Source organism: Myotis brandtii, unplaced genomic scaffold (assembly GCF_000412655.1).
Source record: "Myotis brandtii unplaced genomic scaffold, ASM41265v1 scaffold43, whole genome shotgun sequence".
NCBI lineage: Eukaryota > Metazoa > Chordata > Mammalia > Chiroptera > Vespertilionidae > Myotis > Myotis brandtii.
This window is the reverse complement of record NW_005366455.1, coordinates 943,420-950,725: the sequence shown is the minus strand read 5'-3', so window position 1 is coordinate 950,725 and position 7,306 is coordinate 943,420. Positions and strand designations below refer to the sequence as shown.

The following is a 7,306-nucleotide window of genomic DNA, read 5'->3' as shown; positions in this document are numbered from 1 at the left end:
GAACCCCTGTGTGTACATATATAATCCATTTGGTCATTTTCTCCTGATTATCTGTCCCGTGTTAATTTGAGTATTAGTCCTGCCAGAAGAATTTAGGATAGAAGGAAAAATATTTTTTCAACCTCCACAGTATATACATGCAATGTGCCCACTACTTGTGTTTTGTGTTTCATCCCCTAGAGTTTATGTGTACTGCTTTTTTTCAAGTCTTTAAAAAAATTATTTTCCCATCACCATTTATGCAGTGTTTGCTTTTATATCATGAACCCCATCTAAAAAACAATTTTGCACACTTAATGGTATCATTGAAAAGAATGATCAGTAATCTAATATTGAAACTGTGAACTGCTTCAAGCTAGTAATTTGCATGGTGCCTGATGGATGTTGCTGTGTTTTTTCATATATTGAAGATATTTCACCATTCTCTGAATTTACTCTGGCGTCTTAGGGTACTATGGCAAGCAGTTTGGGAACTGTTGGCTTTATAGCAAAATATATTTATATCAAAGTAAAATAAAGTCAGATGCTTGAGTGGAAGCAGACATACTAAAGCAGACATTACTCTTGGAAGTCCCTCAAAGTGTCCTCAAATCCTTTTCAAAAAATCTTCACAATTTTATCCACATATCATTTATTCTTTTATGATAAATTTCACTTTTCTTAAGCCCCTGCCTTAAGATTAAAAATCAAGAATTTCATTTCTAATCATTTTTTTGTTTACTAGTACTCTATTTTTTAAATAAAATATATATATTGAAGGTGTGCAACGTGATGATTTGATATACCTATACATAGTGAAATGATTACTACAGTCATGAGAATAATGTATCATCTCATTGGAATATATGAATATTACTTTAGACTATTCTTTTCATTAAGTAATTATCACTATAGTTTAATTTAGCTCTTGGACTTTAACCTAAGTGTCCAATAATGACCCATTTCTAACATGCCATGTGGAACATATTCTAACTTCCGACCAGTTAACTCATAAACACAGGTCCAGAAGCTAACTTTTTTTAAGCTAAGTTTTGTGTGTTTTTTTAAATTGGAGATTTAGCCATAGATGTGCCCTGCAGCAAGTGAAGAATCTCACTCTATATTATTTTAAAGTTATATTTTTTTTAATAACTGTCCAAAAGACAGGCTGACTTTTGGCCCAATCCTTTTGGGTTTGCTTTTGTCCTGAGTTTACCTCTTTCGTTACTTTCACTTGACAGTGTGCTTCTCAGCATAATTTAGTGGCAAGGCTTTGTATAAAGAAGCAATGGGACCATGGATAGGTTGCCATTGAAATTGTCTTTGGTGGCTGTTTTTTGGGGTTTTTTTTTGCCTTTAGACAGGTTATTGATCCTGGTCTAAAAATCTACAGACTGTCTGTGGATGTTAAATCCAATTAAGGATCCAAATGCATCAGCTTTATTATTTTTTAATTAATGACCTGTCAAGACAAATGATAATACATTGAGTACAGAATTTATTTAAAAAAAATTTTGGTTGACATTTCAGCATATAAGCATGAGAATTGTTCTACTTTAAAAAAAAAAAACTGCTGAAAATAAAAATAGGGCCTAATTACCATAGTACCCCAGGGAGCCACATATACGTTTTTAAGTGAAATCTAGAAAATAATTTTAAGCTTAAAGTTTTGTAACTACATAACATTCCCTTATTTTAAATTAATGTGTTGTCAGTCAGTAAATTTTATGGTGCAAGAAACCAAGTAATTTTATCTTCTTCCTGAGTAAAATAAAAAACGAAGTCATTCGATTAAGTTTATGGATGCCTTTCTGTTTATCTTTCAGACTTTATTGATCTGATCCAAGGTATCTTGTGACTGCTGGCTGGAATTAAGGTTGGTGGTGTGTTTATAATATTGATTGTGAATAAACTGTGAAATAAAATAGAGGTATCCAGGGCCTTTGGACAGCTGGGTCAGAATAGCCTTGCAGAGTGTGGTAGGAAGCTGAGCTTAGACCTAGATACATTTCAGACTTGGGACGTTTACAAATGTGTTTTCCTGAGCTGTGTTTGTTTTTGTAGTACTACAATCGTTTTGATGATTGTTTCACTTATTTTACCTGTTTTACTAGCTGGATTTTGATTAAGAAGACCCAACTCAAATTCATTTATTTAATAACCACGCATATGAAAGAATGACTTCTTGGTGAGGCTAACTCACAATTTAAAGAATAGTCAGCTTTCTGATTTGGCAGCAAAACACTTTGAAGCCCATGATTTGGTAGCCACGTTTCCTGAGGATGATAGTGCTGAAAAGTTGTTTGTCAATGGCAAATTTAATTAATTAGCCGAGGTTTAAGATGCCATTCCTTTTGTTCTATTTTCTGGTTACTTGACTTTATGGGAGATCCCAAACCAGTTTAGTGTAATAGTAGAGTCTTAGAGGGCACTCACAGCAGGGGGCATAGAATTTCATTTATCCTTTCCATTTTCTTCTCTAGGACATGCATTCAGATTTTAAAATAAAATAAACCCTGATTGAAATGAGGACTTTTGTTGCTCATAAAAGAGCAAAATATCAGTTGTTGCGAATCATCTTGAATAGGCTTTTGATGAATAGTTAACATAAAGGAAAGCATTGGCTTTTCCTATGTGCTTACATTAATCAGGAATTTAGCTGTCAACACCTTTAGTTAGCCTTCAAATTGCAATGTCTGGCACATAGAAGGCACAGTGGCCTCAATTGTGCCCTTGCTCTTCTACCCAAATACAAAACATGCGTGCGCACACACACACATGCACACACCACTATTTCTCTCTTTTATACACAAACTTACTATTCTTAAAATCTGTGTGGATTGTAGCAAATATAACATGTTAAAATAATGCCTACTGAGAATTAGCAACTTATTAAGAAAAAAAGTGAAATATCCACACAAATGATAGTTAAAAGTCTCTATTTGTGACCAGTAATATAATGTGTTCATATAGTTTGATGTTGAATTTAATGAAGACACTTAGCCTGGCTTCCTTTTATATTTACTCCTCAATGTATTATGTATAAACTTGCACACATTTAAACATGAAATTTCTTGTAAGACTTTTTGAACTTTTTGCTACTCATTTTCTCAGCCAGCTCCTACCCATCTGCTAAGCAGAAGTTACAAGTAGAATGAGATCTTTGGCAAACTATAAATCTTTGAATAAGAAATATTTTCAATGCACAGGGTTAAGTTTGGATCATTAATTTTTCATTTTAATGAAAAGAAAATAATTTTATCTTCTTTTTGGGATTTTTGTTTTATTGTTGGTATGGTCAACATGACAACTTGATATCTCATTTTGGCCACATTTAAGATATTTAAACAAAAAACTAAAAAAGAAGCAGCTCCATTTCCCTTCTAACTTGTTTCCTGTTGTTCACACGTCTCTCATAGCATTTATTCAGACTTCTTTCTGTTATCATTATTTCTGGCTATGACTTATCTCCCCTAGGAGCTCATAGCATCTGGGGTGTTCATTCTTGTTTCTCTGCCCTGGTAGGGCCTTGAAGTGGATGCCCAGGAAATGCTTATTGTGTGAATTATAAAGATTAGAAACAACAAGGAACAGTTTTATTATATATCTGTAAACTAAGTATATTGCTATATATATGTATATATATGCATATGTAAGTATATGTATGTTATAATAATTATTAGCCACTGTATTCCCTCCCTTGGTGATGGGAAAAGCTGAGCAAAAAGCATAAGCAAATCCCTGAAAATGCATTTGAAGCAGTAATAATCATTAGGTCTAATTTGGAGGATTTAAAATATGAAGGTATGAGAAAAGCGATTGCTTGTTAATGTACTTTTTTCCCTACATTTAGCATAATGTAATAATTATGTACTTATGGATGAACACATATCTAGAATTATAATTATTGGATTGGCATGTGACAAAGTGACTTTGAGATTCTGGAGAGATTAGCCTAATTATTTGTTTACCACTTTAAGGAGAGATACAAAGCTGCTAGAATCACATTTCAGACTGGAAAGACCAGTTAGTCCCAGGAGAATTTGCTTTCTCTTGTGCCACTTTCTGAAATCTGAATCATCATAAGTTCTTATTTTTTTCCTTTTTATAAAAACTAATACTTTCCCACCACAGACATTACAAGAAAGAAATGCACTCATGCCATGATTTGGAACGGGAGAAGTGGGGAGAAGGTGGAGAGGCAAACTCACTATCGCTTCTCAGTCTCCTCATATGACCCAGTGGAATGCCTCAGGATTATGTGTTTTCAGAATCGCTCTTTATTTTGACAGTCTTGACATATTGAGGAAATTGGCTTGTTGATGCCATGCCACAGAGGACAAATAAGAAAACAGCCCACCAGAAATATCTTAAATAACAAGTAATGGATCTGTTTTTTCCATGCGAGAAAAAAGTGTTCCAGCTGATTCTTTTCCTCTTAGTTAAATGTTTGCTGTATCAAATGGCTACAAAAGACAACCGCCTGGATATGTTTTCATATAAACCCCATGCTTAAGAAATCAGTCCTGTGGATTTAATTCATTGACCAGCTAATTTTTATTCTTTCCCTGAATTCATCCGAAAGAGTGCCATTCCAAAGAATTGCATGGGGGATCATTTTGTAGACAATTTACATCATTAAAGAATACCATGACTTTCATTTGAGCCTATATCTTATTAGGGAAGTTTAGAGGAAATAAAAACTTAAGTGCATTTTATTCTTATGTAAGAAGTCCATTCATTTAGAAATCCTTTATTTCTTTTATGGCCTACTTATCGCAAAGTAACAACTTTGTAGTATTAAAAGGGGATATGCTTTCTTGTTTCTCAGATTCTATAAATCTACATGAGACTCACTAAATTTCATCAGTTATTCAACTGAGAATAGAAAATCATCAATTGCTTAGCAGAAAAAGGAATATTATATATAACTATATATATGTTAGATAGATACATAGATGTGCATGCTGATGTTGCATAGTTTGCCAACGAACAATATAAGGGCTTTTCTTTGGGGCATACTCGATGGGCTATTCCTGTTAAAGAAGGTAAAATCATTTGCCTTTTCTGAACGAATTCCTTCCAGTTATTTAGGAATATTAAAATTGTTAGTTGAAAAACCATTTGTCATGACAAACCAAAGTGAATTTGGCTTCATTCCATATTATTCAATGTCTTATGACCATCAGCTTGTTATTTTAGAGTCTTTGCTGTGTTTACTTTTCCTTCTACTTTTTAAAATCTAATTAGTGAAGGGCTGAATAAAAACACTTATACACATGCATCCATAGCTATATTTATGTATCTACCCACCCCTGTCTTCCTCTCTCTGTCTGAAATAAAGTTTATAGTTCAAAAATAGAGCAAGTACATTGACTAATTTTTAGAATATAAATAGATATTTAGAACTTAAATACTGTCATCCTCATTTTATGACTAGAGAAAGCTAGTTACCGGACACAATTTTTACAATTGACTCTTTTGTGAAATGTAATAGTTTTTAAAAATATAGAAAAGTATTTTTAGGTGTAAAAATAAGTAGAAAAATTTACCCAAATGTACATTTACCCAAATGTAATTACTTGCTTATAATATGTGATGGCTTCATTTATAAGTATTTACTTTAGAATGACAAATAAGAGTGAACTTAATATCTTTTGCCTAAAGATGATTCACCCATAGAATGGAAATTCTTTTTCAGTCTTGTCCTTAAGTCTTTTGCCATGTGTTTGCCAGAAGTAGCTCTCTGAGTACAAGACTAATGTGCAAGAATGAGCTAGCCCACTTAAAAAACAACAACCCCCAACTATATTGGCCTTTTAAGGGGTCTTAAGTCAGCTATAAGAAATACTAGCCCTATAAAGGAGAATAAATTGAATAACAGGGGTAGAAAACTTACATGTTTCTATGGAGGAACTTAAGGCTTCATTTCTGAAACCATTAAGGAAAGTGAAATTACAAGGATTCCTTCCTCTAATTGTGATTTTTTTCACCAAGGTTTTCCTTATTTAAAACATTTTAAAATAAGTTTGGAAATATGGAAAAATGGGTCAGTGAACAGTTAACTTGATAGGCAACTTTATAGATGCAAACACTTTTAAATTTCACTTTGACTCTCCTTTATCTCTTAGGGACTTAAGAGACCTAATACAGACCATCTGGCAATTATGTCACAGGGAGAGGACCTTTGTACTTAGTTTAACCCTTGGGGTTTTCTACCTGTTTAATAAAGATGTAAGTCTTTTACTATTAGTGGTGTGTTTGAAGCATATACAAGCAACCATGTAAGACAAGGAGAAATTAATGACCAAAGAGAAATTATGTATTCAGGGTAGGTTATTATATAGGTGTTTCAGTGGCAAGCAGTCACCTTCTGTTTCATACAAGCATGCACAACATAAAAAACTACATTTAACATATCAATAACTACTTAAGATACCTTATAATATCTTATGATACTTCAGTAACTGGGCATCAGCTATAAATAGAAATTCTCCAAAGAAGTTATCTAAATTATTTTTATTTGCATCAAACATCACTCTACCTCCCCCATTAAACCTGGAAGTGCTGTTTTCCTTTTACATTGTAGGAACTGAAAAATGCCAATGGGAGACATAAAAAGTGTTTGAAATGTGATTTGACGTGGTCTTGTGTTCAGAAAGTTTTCTCAGGTAAATGGTTTGTCCTTGGATTGAATGTAGTATCTTCACCACTTCTATGTTTGCTCAGAGATATTTTTCCCAGTTCATTATTTATCTCAGAAAAGACCACACACACAAATGTTGTTCCTGATACTTATTTCATTATTTAACACTGCCATAAATGGTATCCCACTCACCTAGTCAAATGATGTATCATTTTGCTGGATTCAGGAGTCATTAGCTAAGGTGGCCCCACATGGAGGTACACCACCTCACAGGGTGGGAGGTCAGTGAGGGGTGGGGCTAAGGAAAATTGTGAAAATTTTTTCAAAAAGAAAGAAAAAATATAAAGTAAAACAGCCTAGATAATAACCCTTTTTTGCTTGGTCTAGACTTTGGGAAACCAGACTGTTTTCTTCAGTATCCTAGCTTCATAGGGATTTATAGATGACTAGAGGCCCGGTGCACAAAAATTGGTGCACTCGGCAGGGGGGTCCCTCAGCCCGGCCTGTGCCCTCTCTCAGTCTGGGACCCCTCGGGGGATGACCACCTGCTGGCTTAGGCCTGCTCCCCAGGGGATTGGGCCTAAGCTGGCAATCAGACATCCCTCTGGCAGCCCGGCAGCCCTCGGGGGATGTCCACTTGCCAGCGGGGAGCAGACCTAAGCTGCAGTCTGACATCCTTAG

General features: G+C 34.4%; 1 protein-coding gene across 1 annotated transcript in view; it reads left to right on the top strand.

Moving 5' to 3' along the window:
* The first annotated feature begins 1,802 nt into the window (after nucleotides 1-1,802).
* The window catches only part of MAP2 (microtubule-associated protein 2), a 172,174-nt gene continuing 166,670 nt past the window's right edge, over nucleotides 1,803-7,306 (top strand). Inside the window, exon 1 of the mRNA XM_014546060.1 lies at nucleotides 1,803-1,855. The gene's annotated coding sequence lies outside the window, so the exon portion shown is untranslated. The remainder of the gene's footprint in view (nucleotides 1,856-7,306) is intronic.